We start from the raw sequence: 19,219 nt of genomic DNA, 5'->3' as shown, positions 1-19,219 counted from the left end.
AAAGTTTTTACACACTAAAACTTTTAAGCATTTTGAGTTAACAAATGATCAGAAACACATAAAATCCGTATAAACAATTTTATATACTATGTTAAGCTCAAAAGAAGTATGATGCTCATTTTAAAAACTGCATAATATAAGCTTAATTGTAAAAAGATTAAATAAGTAAGCACTCTGAAATGCATTCCTGCCTTAAATGGTCACTACCTGCCTGTCACCTCAATTTTTAAAAAATTATTTATTTATTTATTTTTGCTATACAGTAGGTCCTTATTGGTTATCCCTCTTAAGCACAGCAGTGTGTACTTCTCAATCCCAAACTCCCAGTCCATCCCCACCCCCCTCAGTTTTTTAATTGAGATCTATCATATATTTGCCACCTGCTAATATAGTAAGAATAAGCAGCATGGTTTATTAAGGATCATTTGATGCTCGTACATTTATGTCTAGAATGAGCATGTAAAAAACATGTTCAGCTAAACCTCAGGGAAACATATCTAAGTTTTGTATAAATATAAATAAGCATATATGTATTCCTTTTAAAATTATTAAGATGAGAACATTCTATGTATAATGTCCTATAACTCAGTTAAAAAAAAATTTAACAAGGGTATCCTTCCATTATACCACAGAGATCTGCTTGTTTAGACTGGATGAGACCTAAGTCATGCAGCTGAATGCAGCTGGAGAAAAACCAATAAATATACTGACTGGTCTCACTTTTAAACTCATGAAGAACTCAAGTGGGCTCTTAACACTCTCAGCCAATCATAGTATAGTTTCTTAGTCCATTCAATCTCTCATTTTCCTAGATAATGTCTTCACACCTTCTGTTTCTTGAGTCCTCTCTCTCGCACTCCACATCTAGTCTGTCAGGAATCCAGTTGATTTAATTTCAAATTACATCCAAGCTCCAATGACTTCTCACCACTTCCACTGCCATTCCTCTGGTCTAAGGCATCATTATTTCCAAATTACGTCCCAGATTTTACACTTGCTCCTCGTCAGCCTATTTGTAATAATTATCATTGGTAAAACCAGAGTAAGCTTTTCAGAAATTTGTCAGATCATGTTACTTCTCTGCTAAGACAAAGTCCAATGGATATCATCTTTTTGGCCCCATATCCTACCACTATCCCTCTTGCTCTGCTAAAGACACACTGGCCTCTAACCCTTTTATTTAAAACATCTGACATGTCCCTCTCCCAAGGAGTCTACACTGGTTGTTCTCGCTACCTGGGAACATTCTTTCCTCAGATATCCACATGACTAACCCCCTTGCTTCTTTTAAGTCTTTGCTTAAATTTGCTCTTTCTTGGTAAGACTTACCCTGCTAATCATATTTAACATTGCAACACCTTCTCCCAATTCCACTGACACTGCCAATACAACTTACTCTGTTTTATGCTTTTTTCCATAGCACATATTATCTTCTGAAGTACAACACTATGTATGTATTATGATTATTTTTAAATGTCCCTCTCCCACCACTTGAAGGTAAGCTCCATAAGGGTTTGGATCTTTGTTTTGTTCACTGATCCCAAGCACCTAAAACACTGCCTGGCACAAAGTAGGCCCTCAATAAATATTTGAGAAAAAAAATGAACAAAAGTTTATTCATTTAAGATATATATTTATTTTAATAATTTTTAAAAGCTTAAAATATTTTATAGTAAAATTTACCTCCCACTCCTGTTCTCCATCTATCTAATTCCTATTCTCTCTCCATGAGATAATGTCATCATTGTTATTATTTCCTTGTGTATCCTTGCAGTGATTTTTCTGCATAAGTAAGCATATAAAAATGAACGTTCTCTTCCCCATTATCTTTGAACCACAAAGGTAGCATCCTATACATACAGTTCTGTATGTGTAATATTTTAATTTTAATTGTAACTTGAAAAACTAGACCATGAAGATTTTTCTTTATTAGAAATAGCAAGTTCCTGGTTTGCTTTTAACAGATGCATAGTATTTCATCTGGATGGCCCATAGTTAAATTTGTCCCATATAGATGCACATTAGGTCTCTCCAACATTTGCTATTAAATATTGCTAAGAATAACTTTGTACCTATCTCATAAAGTAATATATCAGTGGATAAACTCTTAGAAGTAATTAACTAGGTCATTGGAAAACATGCTTTTCTAATTTTGACAGATACTGCCAATTACCCTCCATATGATTTGTGTCTATATACAGTCCACCAGGAACATAAAAGAATGCCTCCATTCTCACCAAAACTACTATATCCAATTTTGAGAATTTCAGAAATTCCAATAGGTGACAGGTAGTATTTCATGGTGGCTTTTCTTTTATTAAGAGTGAAGTTGAAATTTTCATATGCTTATGAGGCATTTGTATTTCTTTTTCTGTAAACAGCCTGTTCACATACTTTGTCATTTTTCTGACTGCAATGTTAGTCTTTTAACTTATTTTGTATTTTTTAGGTATATTAAAAAAAATTTAGCCACTTTGGTGTTGGGAAAGCTGGACAGCCACATGTAAATCAATGAAGTTAGAACACTCCCTCACACCATACACAAAAATAAACTCAAAATGGCTTAAAGACTTAAAAGATATGACCCCATAAAACTCCTAGAACAGAACATAAGCAAAACAGTCTCTGACATAAATTGTAGCAATGTTTTCTTAGGTCAATCTCCCTAGGAAAAAGAAATAAAAGCAAAAAGAAACAAATGGGGCCTAATGAAACTTACAAGCTTTTGCACAGAAAAGGAAACCATAAACAACAAAAAGACAACCTAGGGAGTGGGAGAAAATATCTCAAATGATGTTACCCACAAGGGCTTAATTTTCAAAACATACAGACAGCTCATACAACTCAATATTAAAAAAACAAACAACCTAATCAAAAAATGGGCAGAAGACCTAAAGAGACATTTCTCGAAAGAAGACATACAGATGGCTAACAGGTACATGAGACAATGCTCAAAATCACTAATTATTAGAGTCATGCAAATCAAAACTACAATGAGGTATCACCTCACACTGTTCAGAATGGCCATCATCAAAAAGCCTGCAAGTGATAAATGTGTGAGAGGGTATGGAGAAAAAGGAAACTTCCTACACTGTTGATGGAATATAAATTGGTGCAGCCACTATGGAGAACAGTATGTAGGTTCCTTAAGAAACTAAAAATAGAGTTACCATATGATCCAGCGATCCCACTCCTGGGCATATATCTAGAAAAGATGAAAACTCTAATTCAAAAAGACACATGCAACCCAATGTTCACAGCAGCACTATTTACAATAGCCAAGATGTGGAAGCAGCCCAAGTGTCAATCAGCACAGGATGGATAAAGAAGATGTGGCACATATATACAATGGAATATTACTCAGCCATAAAAAAGAACAAAATAATGCCATTTGCAGTGACATGGATGGACCTAGAGATTATTTAAGTGAAGTCAGATAAAGACAAATATCAGGATATCACTTATTTGTGGAACCTAAAACAATGATACAAATGAACTTATTTACAAAACAGAAACAACTCACAGACATAGAAAACAAGCTAATGGCTACCAAAGGTGAAAGGAGGGAGAAGGATAAGTTAGGCATTTGGGATTAACAGATACACACCTACTATACATAAAACAGATAAATGACAAGGACCTAATGTATAGCACTGGGAGCTATATTCAGTATCTTGTAATCACCTATAATGGAAAAGAATCTGAAAAAGAATATATATATAACTGAATCACTTTGCTATATACCTGAAACACAATATTGTAAATCAAACTATACTACAATAAAAAATTTTTTTTTTAATTTAGTCACTTCGGGCTTCCCTGGTGGCGCAGTGGTGGGGAGTCCGCCTGCCAATGCGGGGGATGCGGGTTCGTGCCCCGGTCTGGGAGGATCCCACGTGCCGCGGAGCAGCTGGGCCCGTGAGCCATGGCTGCTGGGCCTGCGTGTCCGGAGCCTGTGCTCTGCGGCAGGAGAGGCCACAGTGGTGAGAGGCCCGCATACCCCCACGGAAAAAAAAAAAAATTTAGTCACTTCAGTAAGAATTGCAAACTTTTTTTTTCTATGTTCAAGTTTGAGTTTTGCTTCTGTGTGTGTGTGTTTGTGTTGCAAAATGAGGTCAGATTTATTAGTCATGTCATTTTGCAGCTTATAGATCTTGTTTTGAAGACATTTTTCTACTCTAAAGTCAAAAGAAGAAAAAAAGAAACCACTCCCATGTTTACTGAGAACCTCTGTAGCTTCATATTTTACATTTAAATATTTGGTACATTTATAATATATCTTGGTGTATGGTGTGAGGTATGGATTCAACTTTTCTTTCCAGATGGCTAACCAGTTGTCCCAACATGTATTAAACAATTGCCCACTGATATGAGATGCCATCTTTATTATTTTCAATATTCCTGCATTTATTAAGTCTATTGCTGAAGTCTATAAACCTGTTCATTCTGTCATTTCCTACACCAATATAGCCGTTTCCAACTAGGTTTCTGTGAGAGAATTAAATTCTACAAAAATATGTGAATAAAATTTTCTTAACTATCTCAAGGGTAGTACTTTCCTGATTTTCCCAAGTATGGTACATAGTACCATTCTAGATGCATAGGAAGTTAATTCACTACATACATTGGCTAAATAATGGCCACCCAAAGTTATCATGTCCTAATCCCTGTAAACTGTAAATGTCACCTTATAAGGAAGAAGGGTCTTTCCAGATGTGATTAAATCAAGGATTCTGAAATGAGGACATTGTCCTGGATTATTCAGGTGAGCCCTAAATGCAATCACAAGGGCCCTTATAAGAGAAAATCAGACACACACAGAAATGGAGGAGGCAATGTGGTCATGGAGCCCAAGAATGAAGTGGGGATGTGGCCATAAGCCAAGGAATGCTGGCAGCCACCACAAGCTCGAAGAGGTGAGGAAACAATTCTCCCTGGAGCCTTAGAAGGAGAATAGCCCTTGATTTTGATTTTGGCCCAGGGACACTACTTTCAGACTTCTGGCATCTGGAACTGTGACAGAATAAAAAGTCTGTTGTATTAAACCACCAAGTTTGTGGTAATTGTTACAGAAGCCATAGGAAACTAATAATATTCTTAGGTTTGTGGCACATACTCAAACAATATACATAAACACAATGTGGCACTAGGGCTTAATTTAAAATTATTTGTTACACATGAAAATTACCCATATGGATACATTAATCTTGTGTTACAATAGCTTAGTGAATGCTATTATTTGTAGTAGTCACTCAGTTGATTAAGTAAAATTCACTGGATGGTAGTTCCAAGTATATAATCATATGATCTGCACAAGGAGCTTTTAACTTCATCTTTCTAAATTTCTTTTATAGTTCTAGTATTTTTCTCTTGGCTTTTTGCCCTCATCACAATGTCAAATGATAGTCATGACAGTGGGCATCTTTGCAATGTTCCTGACTTGTGCAAATGCTTTCAGTGTTTCCTCATTCTTCCCTCACCCCCACGCCTGGCTTATTTGTTCTGTACTGAGAGAATTAATAAACTTTCCAAGTCTGGTGTGTTTTTGACTATTTTCCCTTGTACCTACATTGTTTTTGCTTTATAAGTGTTGGCACCATGTTATTTGGTTTGCAGATATTCATAACTGCTACATCTTCATTGTGTATTGCACTTTTTGCATTAAAAAATGACTTAGTTCATCTCATTTGATGTTTATGTGGAACGACTGGTCTGGCCTGACATTAAGTATTTGCTTGCCTTTATCTGTCTTAATTTTAATTTTTATCCTTCTTTAGTTTTCAGTATTTTAAAAGCAATTTCTTGTATTTCTTGCATATATCAGAAAATAGCATTTTGCTCTGTGATTTAGTTGGAAATCCACTTTCTAAAAAACCAACACAAGCTAAAAGCCCATTTACATTAATTTTTCTCTCCGTTGATTCCCTTCAGTACAATCTTAAATGATAATTATGACAGTGGGCATCTGATAAATGGAACTGCTTTTCATTCTTTTTATTTTAACTTACTTTAGGGATTTTTTTTAAAAGAAATATTTTATCATTAGTTATCTTGTTTCTCTCCATGTGTAGCTTCTCTGTACATATCTTTGTTCCAGTAGTTATGTTTTTATAACTTTATGCAACTTTGTATTTATAAATTAACTTAGTTAATTTATACAACTTTGTCTTTTATTTCCCTATTCAAAATCTATTAGTTCACTTCTATAAGCAATTAAGATATTAGCATATTTCCTGTTACTCTGTCCTGCTCTTTCTTTCCTTCATATTTCAGTTAATACTTTTTAGTATTTTCCTCTGTACTGTTAAACTCTGCTAATACTTTTATTATTTGCAGCTTTAATGGACATTCTTTGAGTTTCAAGTATTAAAGAAGTGGAAATCAACAAACTTATAACTACAAAACCCAGGAGGAAAAGGGGAGAAAATAGGTCAAGGTAGTGAGTAATTTCTATTTTTAGAGAATAGGATATAGTGTTTATATTTTGTTCTCATCTTTATTTTACAGTTAAATCCTTTCAATGCTCACTGCTTATCTTTCTGTGGTAAATTAAGGTATTTCCATCTGAATGGCAGTAGTTCATCTTCTAGGAATTTTTTTCAAAACAATATTCTTTGAGTTCAAAACTGTCTGTAGTCTTTATACCTAAAGACACTTTGAATTTAAAATACAAAATACTTTGTTTTTTATATGGTCATGTAGATGTTACTCCACTGTCAACTGGCCCTAAATGTTATTGTGGATAAATCAGAGACAAGGGCAAATATTTTTCCCCATTTCCCTCTAATCAGTGACTTAATCATTCTTTCTTCATGTTTAAAGTCTGGAAGTTCATGAAGCTATGTCTCAGTACTGACAGTTCTTGGTTAATTTTCCCTGCCCATGGTGTGCCTTTTCCATATATACCTTCTATTTTATAAAAGATATTAAATTTTATCCTTAAATATTTGTTCCTTTTTTTCTTTAGTGTCTATCTTAATTTATCTATCAATATTTACAGACATAACACACAAAATTTTTTCTATGATTATTCTATTCTTTCTTTGGCTTCCTTTGTTTATTCTTCTCATTTTAACCTTTTATATTCCTTAAAAGTACTTTCCATAATGTCTAGTCTCCTCTGTTCTTTCCAATTTCAACTTTGAAATAAGTATTTCTTAAGTTTGTTTTGGCCAGCTCATAATTCACCTTCTGTCATTTTATAACACGTTTCCCAGAGTTCTTGCTTTCTGGATCAGTTCTGCTCCTAGAGTTGATTGCTTTATTCATTTTCTCTCTTCTCTCTCTGTCTCTGTGTCTTTCTATCCATCACTCCATGTCTCTCTCTTTCCTTTTCTTTCTTTATGGAGAAACACATTTAAATATATTTTCAGTAATATTAGGATTCAGTTGTAATCTCCAAACTCTGAAATAGGCAAAAGAAGCTGAGACCTGATAGTAGCCACATGAGCGTAAGTGAAGAGAAGCAGTTTTGGAGAAATGTAGTGGTAAAGGACACCACGGTGTGGATCTCAGAAAGTGATGGCAAAAAATATGCCCTGAAGGTACATAACACACCCTAAGTTGTTACAGGCCTTGTTTATAATCACAGGTATGGGAATACAGGTGAGTTGTGTTATCAGCAGAATCCAGTAGACTCCGTTAGATTTAGAGAAGTAAAGAAGGTAGGGGTTACACACAGAATACATAAACAAGCCATATTTACAGGAAATATTTTGTGTCTGTGGCAGCAGAGAAGACTGTTCCTTGGAAAGCAAATTGGGAACAATACTCTGGACCCTCTCCACCAACACACACACACACACACGCATACATGACAGGTAAAACCATTACATTTGGTCATGAGTAATAAAGAAAAGGACTAGCACGGCACTGATAACAAGGATACTCTAAGCGAATGAAAAGAATAGCAAAACATGACAGGCAGCAACTGACCACTAGAAAAATGTTACTACAATACAAGGGAGAGGTTGGAAAATGGAACATTTTCGTGTTTGTTAGCCATCTGCATTTCTTCTTTGATAAATTACATGTTCAAGTCTTATAAAAATGGGTTGTCTTTTCCATATTGAATTGTTGACACTCTTTGTATATTAAGAAAATCAGCATCTTCCTTGTTGTAGCTACTAACTATTAGTTCTGAGGTTCTGAAGTGCTTTTTAAAGTTAATTTATAGATCTTTCTAATTATTTAAAATTTTTATAGTAAAAATTACACATCTATTATTTTATGGCTTTTAAAGAGTTGCTTTTAAAACAAAATACTAAAGTCACAGTTATCATCCAATGTTTTCCAAAGATGTTTTAAATTTCAGAAATTACATCAATCCTATGTTCAAAACCCACCAATGGCTTCTTGTAGAGTTAAAATAAAACCTAATCTTTAAATTCCTTAATAAGACCTCTAAGTCTCATACATAATTTGCCCCAGCAAGAATCTTTTTAGGGGAGAATATATATCTTTAAAGAATTAAAAAGAAATAAAGATATAGTATGAAAGTGTGTAAGAAAAACTGAAATAAGATAGTAGAAACACATTCAAATGCATCAAAAATTATAACTATTATATGTTTATTTATCATTTCTTTTTGTTAGTGGGTCTATGAACTCCCTGCTTGTGCTCTCTACTCTTTTTTCTTTTTGTACATGGAAATACATTTAATTATTCTTCTGATAATAAATGGTTACAATAAAGTGTCAAACTCTGGAGATAAAGTAAAAATCTTCCAAAGTTAACTACAATTTGGTATATACTATACAGGACATTAGACTGGATGGTTGCCTATTTTTTTCCGAACACTTAACCTTCCCTGAACATAATAACCTTACTTGTTCTTTTGTCAAAATATTTACCTTTTACACAACCTTAACACACGTAACCAGCAGTATGGCAAAGGTTTTAAGAGATGTAAAGAAGTCAATTCAGAGCATTGTTAACCAAAGTTTCTGGTTATAGAATAGCAGAAAACTATTGGAGTTCAGGATTAATTTAGGTATGTGTCAGTGGCAGTTTAAGTCAAGCAAGATTGGGCAGATCAGAGCCCACTGGTCAGGGTTAGGACATTAGCTCAAAACAGAGTGACTATTACATGGCTCAGATGTGGACACTGAGATTGTCTAGGTATTTCCTGACTGAAAGGAAAGTGGGTCTGGGCTATTATACCTGCAGGTGGGAGGACAATCAGGTGTTAGCAGTACCCATGAGAGGGGGACTGGAAGAAGCTGAGGGGAAAACTTGAATAGATCAAAAGGGATTAAAGACATAAATAGCATTCAAAGAAATCTCACAACCAGATACTTTTACATATGAGTTTTAACATACATTAAAGAAACAGTAAATTCATATTATATAAAGTTATTCTAGAAAATAGAAAAAGAGTAAAAGCTGCTCATCTCATTTTATAAGGCCAGTGTAATCTTAACTGCAAAACCAGACAAGGAAAATGAAGAAAAAAGTATAGCACATTCCACTTAAGAATGTAGATTCTAAAATCCTAAGTAAAATATTTGCTAACCAAATACAGTAATGTATTAAAACAATGCACCATGGTCAAGTAGGGTGTAAACTAGTAATGCAGGCATGGTTTAACATTAGAAATTCTATCTATATAATTCACAACATTAATATACCAGGATAAATATCACATGATTATTTTAACAGATGCATAAAAAACATTTTATGGGTTTGAAAGTTATTTATGGTAAGAATGCATAACAAGCTAGAAATAAGAACCTTTCTTAATTTGGTAAAGGTTTTATATTAAAAACCTTCAGCAAGCATTATGCTTAAGTGAGAAATTAGATATATTCTCTTTAAGATTAGGCATAAGATGAGAATGCCTACTGTCAGTACTACCATTTAACATAGTTCCAGAGGAACTGACCAAAGGTATTGGAAAGAAGAAAGAAGTAAAAGTATGTAAGGATAAGGAAATTAGAAATAAAACCGTCATTATGTATAGTTGATAATATGATCATCTCCCTATAAAAATGAAAGAGAGTACAGTAATGTTATTAAGAATGAGAATTCAGTGTTAGAACCAAGGTCAAGTTTCAAAAACTCAGTAGCATTTCTGTACACCAGCAGTAGACTTCAAGAAAATATTTTTAATTGAATACTTAAAACATGAATATCTACTTAAAGGACATCATGCATAAAATTAAAAAGTTGAAAAAAATGGAAGATTGTTTTTAATATCTAAAACTGATAGGAAATGAAGATCTAAAATATATAATAAACTCTTAAAGAACATTAACCAACAGATAGAAACCCAAATGAAAAATAAAGAATATGAACAAGGAATTTCAGAGGAGGGAAGCCAAAAGGCCAACAAGAATATAAAAGAGATACTCAAACTCATTAGTGATAAGAATTCAAATTAAAACAGTGAGCTATAGAATTACACACATTAGATTGAGAGTATTAGAAAGCTAGATAATGTCAAGGGTTGGCAGGAAGGAGGGGGTTACCGCTGGTGAAAGTGTGGTCCAAGTATTTACTTGGCAGAGCATCTGGCAGGACTCAGACAAATTAAGTATAAACCCAGCAATTCTGTTCCTGGGTATATATCCCAAAGAAATCCTTGCAAAGTTCTATGCTAGGAGAAATATGAGGATGTTCATCATGGCATTGTTTGTTACAACAGAAAATTGGAAGCAATCTGGGTGGAAATCACTGGAAATGTGGATAGTTAAAACATGGTAGCTACAAACCTTGGAATACTATGCAGCAGTTAGAAGCAATGTAAACACAACAACATAAATAAATGATAAAAATGTAAAGATAAGTAAAATGAAACAGTAATAAAGAGAATGAGTTACACAGCACAATACCATTTATGCATATTAAAATTTAATGTGCATAAGTTGGGGAGAAGGCATAAGATATAGTTAAGACAAGCTCAACCGTGAGATAACTGTTGAAGCTGAGAGACGGGCACATGAAAGTTCATGATATTACACTCTCTTTTCTTTTTTATTTATTAAAAAATTTCCACTTAAAATATTAAAAAAATACATATATATAAACGAATACTCATGTTCTGAAAATACATATAAACAAAAGAGAACAGTGCAACAGATATTAGACTATCACATTAGAATGATTTCCTATGAGTCCAGGTCAGCAGCATGAGAGTGGAAACGAGAATAAAAGAAAATATATAAATAAATAAAGTGCTTCTCATGGACCAGTGATGACAGTGTGTCATGTGAACTAAGGAATGTGATTAACTCTATTTTCTATGCAAAAGGTACAGTGAAAAGGAAACCTTAGGCTTCCCTGGTGGTGCAGTGGTTGAGAGCCTGCCTGCCAATGCAGGGGACATGGAGAGGCCCGCGTACCGCAAAAAAAAAAAAAGGAAACCTTTTTTTTTTTTTTTTTTAAATCAGAAGGATCTATGTTAGACTGTGGAGATAAAGGAACTATAAAAATAACTCTAATTATTATAATTCAGAAAACAATTTAATAGCTCTTCTAAGCAACCAACTCACCATATAAAACTATAGAAACAAGTTAAAAATAAGTAATATTTATATTTTCAAGAGAAGTCATTTTTGACAATAATATTCATCACAGAAAACTAGCAAAAATCACTAAGCTGCTAACCAGAAATTAAGGGGAAAAAATAGACTCTAAGTACCTACACTCAAAAAGAAAAATAGAGAGCAAAGGAAAAAAAATTCCTGCACCAGAGGCTGTATACTGTTTTATTTGATTCACACAGTAGCAGAAGTGGAGTTTGTCACAGGAAAAATTTTATGCTGATATTGAAAAATTAGGACTTTTCAAAGTATTTCTGGTTTCTTCTGAAAAAAAATAACAAAATTTGATTTTACTGGTCTAATATTCCCACTTAGAAAGGATTCTAGAGCTAAACAAAAGTGCCCCATTAACAGGTCACATATTCTCCAAGGTTCCAGTGTACCTACCTGACACACAAAATTATTTAAAGTACCGTTTTGCATTTTGTATTCTTTGTATCTCACTCAAAATTTTACCAAGTGTATTCAGAAATTTACTCAGTAACATAAGCATGTAAACAGTCATGGGAGACATGCACAGAATATAAGTGAAAGGATATGGTAAGTCAAAACAAATCTTTGGGGGCTCAAGAAATAGTGAAAAAGAGGTTTGGTATTCAGAGGTAATACTATTAGTATCTGAAACTATGACAGTGTTTTTTGGAGTGGTTAAAAAACACACTTTTAATATGGTTAAGGACATAAATAAATTTTAAAAATACTAGTTTCTGTAAAATTATTTTTTCAAGTTAAACTCTACTGAGTTATGCACACAGTTTTGATGGAAGTTTACTTAATCTCTTCTCCAGTCTTCTTAATTGGTTTGCACTCTTCCATAATACATCAATTTTATCAACTTCCCATTATAAATGAAATCTGATACTTCCTGTCAAGATGGTATTAGGGCATAAAAATTTGTTTCCAAATATGAATGAATGCGGTTGTGAGGTTGCTTAGACAGGGCCAGTGACAAAAAGTAAGCAAGTTTAGCAAACTAAATTATAATTTGGCAGCCCTAACCATTTAAATTAGCTTATTTATGAGGCTATATTTATTACTTACCTTGAGTGTCTATTTTTTAAAGATCTTGTCTGTAAACCATATACCCTTCAATATCTACTTCCCATACGCAGAAACTGTTATCTTCAATAAGCATCTAAAAGAGAAACATAAGAAAATATCATGACTTTGAGGTTATAAATATTTTTCCACTTATTTTAAATATTAAAGGAGATCTTGAAATTATTTTTTATGATTTCTTTAATGACTGTGTGCAAAGGGAGGTATGCATCATAGGACATATTTTATGTAATTAAACAGTAATAATAATTCTTCCTTTTAGAAGATCAGAAAGTTTTGTGAAACATATATTTTGATCCCTGGCATAGAGTTTAATAGTTTCTATAAGTACTAATTTTATCTCGCTAACCTAGTTTCTATCAACATTATTAAGAAATATAATTTTAAACATATTGATTCTTATGTCCTACATGAATGTAGCCCTATCCTAGAAAATACTTTCCTTGTTCAGAATGATTACCAAAAATATATTCTCAATTACATTTGAGTTGCCTATAAAAGTCAAAATCATAGAAATCAATTAGTTAAATATTCTGTCCTCATGAAAAGGTATTATTTACCCCTTATCACTTCAACTGTCCAATCAGTGCCTTACATCAACCTAGTAAAGCTTAGCAGGGGTCTTTTAAAAGAAATTGCCGCTAACAAAGAATTGCGATTATTCAGAGAAAATGCTCTTTGTTGAAATAATTTGATTCTGATTTCCTTTGATTTTTTAAATAAGCCTGAGACAAGCAGTTAGGGAAACAGGATTTGGATGCTACAGTGCCATACCTTTAGCACGTGGTTTTCAGTACTATGGATTCCAAAGCCAATCAATAACTTTTTGATTAGGAACATCATTGTTCCTTTCTGTCATTAGTGTAGATCCCTGTTTCAGTTGCAGCTACACATTAAAAACACCTGGGGCACTTCTAAATGTATGGAGACTCAGTCTCTTCCCTAAATATTCTGATTTAATTGGTATCACATGGGGGCCAGAAACTAGCTATTTTTCAAAAGCATTTAGGAAGGATATCTGTTCTGCAGGTTAAGAAACAATCTCACTGCAACTATTTGACTTAGTTTCTACAGATAACTAATAAGACATTAACTTAAAAAAAATACTTGCTACAGATGTCTATGAAAACTAGTAAGATACTTGCTAATCTCACTACTCAATATTTAAAATGACTTCCAAGCTTCCATGACACACATAAACCTACCTCAACAATCTATAAGTTAGATTACATGGATCCAAGCATGGCATAAATGGTGGTTGTAGTGAATCCCAAACTATAATGCACTTAAGGACCAAAGTATTTTAAAATAAAATATAGATTCCCAGGTGCCATGCCCAGAGATTCTGATTCAGAAGAACTAGGCTAATAGGAGTCTCTATTTTTAGAGTTATCTCTGGTGATCATAATACAAAAGGTCTACAGTCCCTGTAAAACAGTGCTCTAAGGGAGTTCCCTGACAGTCCAGTGGTTAGGACTCTGTGCTCTCACTGCCGAGGGCACAGATTTGACCCTGGTTAGGGAACTAAGATCCCGCAAGCTGTATAGTGTGGCCAAAAACAAAACAAAAAAAACAGTGCTCCAAGTATTTATAAATAGTGACTATTACTAGAACTTCATTATAAGCATTTATAAAAAAACTTCTTGAGTTTATTCTGCGGTTACATTTCTGATCTTTAAAGATAATTCTGAAACCCACTGGTAAAAAGTAACTTTAAACAAGAGTAAATAGGATTTCAGCAATAAATCAATGTAGTTAAGCTAAAATAATGTTTATGGATCATATATTTTGTAAGCTTTGCTATCCTCCTAAATAAACTGTGTAGGTATTTGATAAAATACTTGTGGCCCAAAAAAGAGAAAATCAGGTTATATTCTATAATGAAAATTTAATCTAAAACCTCATATATAACTAGAAACATGCCCTCAATGTCTCAAAATTAAAATTTTTTGTCCTTAACTTAGTGGGGGAAAAAGCTACTCTAATATCATTTGCTCTGTTTAAATACAAAGCCAAGAAAACATCTTGATTCATTTTCTTCAAGAACATACACACACACACAAACATAACTTACTAAAAATAACATGAAATAGGCTGTTAACATTTTAGTTTTGAAAATTCTTATAAACAGGTCCAGAAGTACTTCACAATAAAAATAATATATTCAACATCACTTACTCTTTAGATTGTTTCTGAAAAAGTCTAATAAACAGAGGTAAGTATCGGAGTCTCTGTTATACACAATAAAGATGGTAATCAACAAGTACTAAACCTTGAAAGAAAACTATAGATATTTTCTCTTATCTGCCTAAGATGGAAGACCTCCTAATAAAGTATTCTTCCTACATGCATGTGCCGCTAAAGACTTTAGGTTTTTCTACTAAGTTAACATCAATCTTAAGTTCGTGACCAAAGTCGATTTTTTCTCCCAGGCTTAGTGCTGCTTAACAGCTGGGCAACAGTCATGGACTTCCCAAATGTCTTCACAAAAAGGGAGCTATCCCACCTCTCAAACCAGTAGCAGAGGCTGTACGTCTGCCTCTGTGATTCACAGCTATGAAATGAAGTCCCAGTGTCTTTTAATAGAAGACTCTTGATCTTCTATTATCTGACCTCAGCTGCCTTTTGCTGTTTATCTCTCATCTCTTGGTCAACCAAAAATTAGCGCAGATACTGCTTGCTCCTTAACGGAAATTTCCATCAACCTGACACTAAAGCTATCTTTCTCTTCTGACTTCCTTCACTCATTATTGCAAATTACTTAGCTAATTAATCAGGTACTCACTTGTGGTCCCTTATTTCTACTTTTGTTATTAGTTAAGATTTAGCATGTTTTCCTAGTAATTAAGTACAGTGTTTTACAGTGATTAAGTGAGGCACCTAGCTTTTCTCTTTAGTATACTTTATGACTATGAATGCTTTAAAAATTGTAATCTCCCTATGCTGCATGAACTTTCCCATCTGTTCTGAAGACTATGGCGGCACCTAACTCTCTTAATGTCTAATAAGCCAGGTAATTTTGGCTGAGAGTAATAGCGTAATAATTACTGGTATTAATAGCAACTAAATTAACAAGAATGAACAATTTTCAGTAAATTAGAATCTATTTAAATATACTTAACACAGAAGTCATAGGGAACATGGTTCAGTGTTTCCTTGGGAAAACCACCTGTTTTAAGAAGAACCAATAACTCTAAAATCACACAATACTTTACACCACCAAAGAATTCACAACCTATGTATATTACTCTTCAATGATTAAAAATACAGACTTCTAGATAATGGACATTAGGTATCTCCAACATTTGTCATATAAGTTGCTAAAACTTCCTCCTTGCTTTTAAATACAGTAGTAAGAACTAACATTTATTGATTTCTAAATTCTAAGTAGCATTAATTAATTTAATCCTCACAACAATACTAAGAAATGCTTTTATCATCTACATTTTATAGATAAGTAAGTTGAGGAAGAGAGAGAGAGTAACTTGCCCAATGTTTCACAGATAATAACTGGCAAAGCTGGGTTTTCAACTCATGCAGTCTACAATTAACTATAGCATTTCATGAAACCCTCATCCATTAGCTCTGGTAGCCTTATCTAATACATCCTCATATCATTTCTGCCTTACGCCTTCCACCCTTGTGCAGTTTATCAGGTTTCCCACAGAAAGGAAGATGCCATGGTGGTCTACTTCCAACACTTCTTCCTCACAATAAGATGATTTCTAAGTTCTCATTTAGCTCTATGTGCTTCCTATTATTTCTGTACCATTTACATAATAAAGCCTCTGTGATATAAAGGGTGTATCCTAAAAACCTCAGTCTTGCTTCTGAATGTAATGTATTATAAGCCTAATCACATTAAAATCAATGAAGTATATGGTTCAATACTGGGATATAAAACTTATGGTTTTAACTCAGTTTTTTCTACAAAAATGTTTGCCTTCTTAAAATATCACTGCACTCCCAAGTTTAAAACATGGCAGTTTTTATAGGAAGAAAACACACTTTCTACTTCCCTGAGCTATGGAATTATATTTAACTAAACTTTTACAGGTTATTGCTTTCATACCATTAGCAGTATGCAATTTCATAGCCCTCAAGTTCCCATTTATTCTGATCTGACAGTGACATAAAAAATTTTTTTAATTCACAACTTTCATATATGGCTGAATAGAAACAGATTATAGAAAGAAATTATAGAATAAAAAAACCCTCACAAAGTCTTAACAGAAAACAAACATTCAAAGAATTAAAAATATTTTTAGCCTATGTTTGCTTTCTTAAAGTTTCCAAATTTCTTCAGTACAAGAGCTCTAATCATGCAATCCATGGAAGATTTGTTTTCTCAACTGTTTTTATCATAGAGAATAATCTTAGCCTGAGCATATTCAAGCCATTCTTAGTGCCAGTTAGGACCATTATTAGATTTATTCCAGATCATTCTTTTAGTGGATCTGGAATAACTTTTATATATGTTTTTTTGTAGCTATTCTATTTTTTTGTGGTAAACAGCCTAAGAGGCCCTTATTGAGTATGCCCAAGTCACTTTCAAAAACAAACAACCATAGGTTATTCTAAATCCTGTCCACCAAATTAAACCTTGTCTTTAACCCTCTTGCAACTTGTCCATATGATCTGGCTTCAGTAGGAAACTATAAAGTCCAAAGCTACTGAAGTTCTCTCTTTGAAAGTTGATAATAACCAGGGTATTCAAGGTATTCACAGTAAATGATATATTTTCATTAAATAAAGAAAAAATAGCCATCCTTTTTTTTTTTTTTTCCCTACTAGCATTCTCTAAAAACATCCATCTGGTCTAGGCTGGGTATCTCTTCAGCTAAAATAAATAATCAATTTGGTTGTGACAGACCTCCTTAATTACACCTGTTATTTGGAGAATACTAGTGAGTGATTTTTTTGGCTACACTAATATGCAAACACCTTGAGAACTGACCTTTCTGGAGAGAAAGAACTAAGTACAACATTTTGCCAAATACAGTACCAAGAACATACATATTAATATTCTGGTAATACTAAATTCAACTTTAATCTTATTATCCTATTGGGCTTGTTGATAGACAATTAATGAGCTAATAGAGTTGGAGCCAGTAAATGGGTTGGCAGCTCATTTATTACTATAACTCTATATAGTCTCTCTCAACCTCAAAAATAAGGTTCTCATTCCTCAACTACTATGGAATGAGAACTCAAGGTTGACAAAAATGAGTATGTTGTAGAGGAAAAAAAAGGATTGGGAGAACGAAATCAAGTGAATATGAAGGTCTGTGTTAATAGGTTTACATTCAATAAAACAAAATTTTTTTAAAGGAATCATTTCATATATCCTTCCATGTGTTAGAAATTTTCAAGTACTTCCTCAGAGGCAGTGCTATAGAAACAGTATAAAGTTATTTATAGGATAAATAGCTAGGATGATGTTGATGCTATCTTCTCATCTTCTCAGGTTCTGCCTCTTGCCTCCTGAGTCCTGTCCCAGTAGTCTCTCAACACATTTCTAGCAGTTTATCCCCCCCTTTATCTTTTTGTGTGTGAGTGTGTGTGTGGCTTCCTTAAAAAGTCACTACCACTGACATCACCTCAGTTTTCTTTTCTAAAACATCATGTTCCTCTTTCTCTGATTATCATCACCAACAGGAGTTGCCTACATTTCCAGAATACCAGAAATGAAGTACTTTTCAATGCTGGAAAATTCTACAGAGGAGGATAAAGAAGGGAAGAAATGTAAGAGTGACAACAACTACTGATTTCACTGTTCAGGATTATGCTAAAAGGGTAGATGAGATTACTGGACAAGAGACAGGGATATCAAAGAAGGAATTTCAACATCAGGGGGCATGCTTAAATTCCTTTTGAAACACGGTAACCTTGAAGGCCCCTTCCAACTCCATGATTCTTTGAATTTATGATTAGGAATCACAAGAAATTTTATGAGCAAACAAGAGAAGAATGTTTTGAAAAAAGCATTCACAAGTCAAACACCAAAGTTGTACTGCCTCTTTTTGGAGGAAGACAACAGAAATTCATGAACATTTAACAGAGTATCACTAATTTTTTAAATTCTAAAGCAATATGGCAAAATACAGGCACTAGTTGTACCAGTCAGCAATTTACTACCTAACATATTTAACTAACCCCAAGGTTAAAACCTTGGGGTTTAAATATTATAAACTGATCATGAGCCAACATGAAGAATAAAACCAAAACCTGGGGAATGATGCTGAACTTCATGCCACCAAAGGAAAAAACTGAATTTTGCCTAACAAAAAAGATGTTCTGGGGCTTCTCTGGTGGCGCAGTGGTTGAGAGTCCGCCTGCCGATGCAGGGGACGCGGGTTCGTGCCCCGGTCCGGGAGGATCCCACATGCCGCGGAGCGGCTGTGCCCGTGAGCCATGGCTGCTGGGCCTGCGCGTCTGGAGCCTGCGCTCCGCGACGGGAGAGGCCACAACGGTGAGAGGCCCGCGTACCGCAAAAGAAAAAAAAAAAAAGATGTTCTGCTGCTGCTGAAACAGACAATGGGTCCATGACCTCGTGTGCACGCGCACGCACGAGAGAGAGAGAGAGAGAGAGAGAGAGAGAGAGAGAGAGAGAGAGA

General features: G+C 34.0%; 1 long non-coding RNA gene across 1 annotated transcript in view; it reads right to left on the bottom strand.

Annotated features, from left to right (window-relative positions):
* LOC112399110 (uncharacterized) overlaps positions 1-19,219 on the bottom strand; it is a 167,323-nt gene that overhangs the window by 17,845 nt on the left and 130,259 nt on the right. Inside the window, exon 4 of the long non-coding RNA XR_003003172.1 lies at positions 12,585-12,678. This is a non-coding gene — a long non-coding RNA (uncharacterized LOC112399110). The remainder of the gene's footprint in view (positions 1-12,584; positions 12,679-19,219) is intronic.

The sequence above is a fragment of the Neophocaena asiaeorientalis genome, unplaced genomic scaffold (assembly GCF_003031525.2).
Source record: "Neophocaena asiaeorientalis asiaeorientalis breed wild unplaced genomic scaffold, Neophocaena_asiaeorientalis_V1.1 scaffold11, whole genome shotgun sequence".
NCBI lineage: Eukaryota > Metazoa > Chordata > Mammalia > Artiodactyla > Phocoenidae > Neophocaena > Neophocaena asiaeorientalis.
The sequence above is the reverse complement of the archived record's forward strand: the minus strand, read 5'-3'. Positions and strand labels throughout refer to the sequence as shown.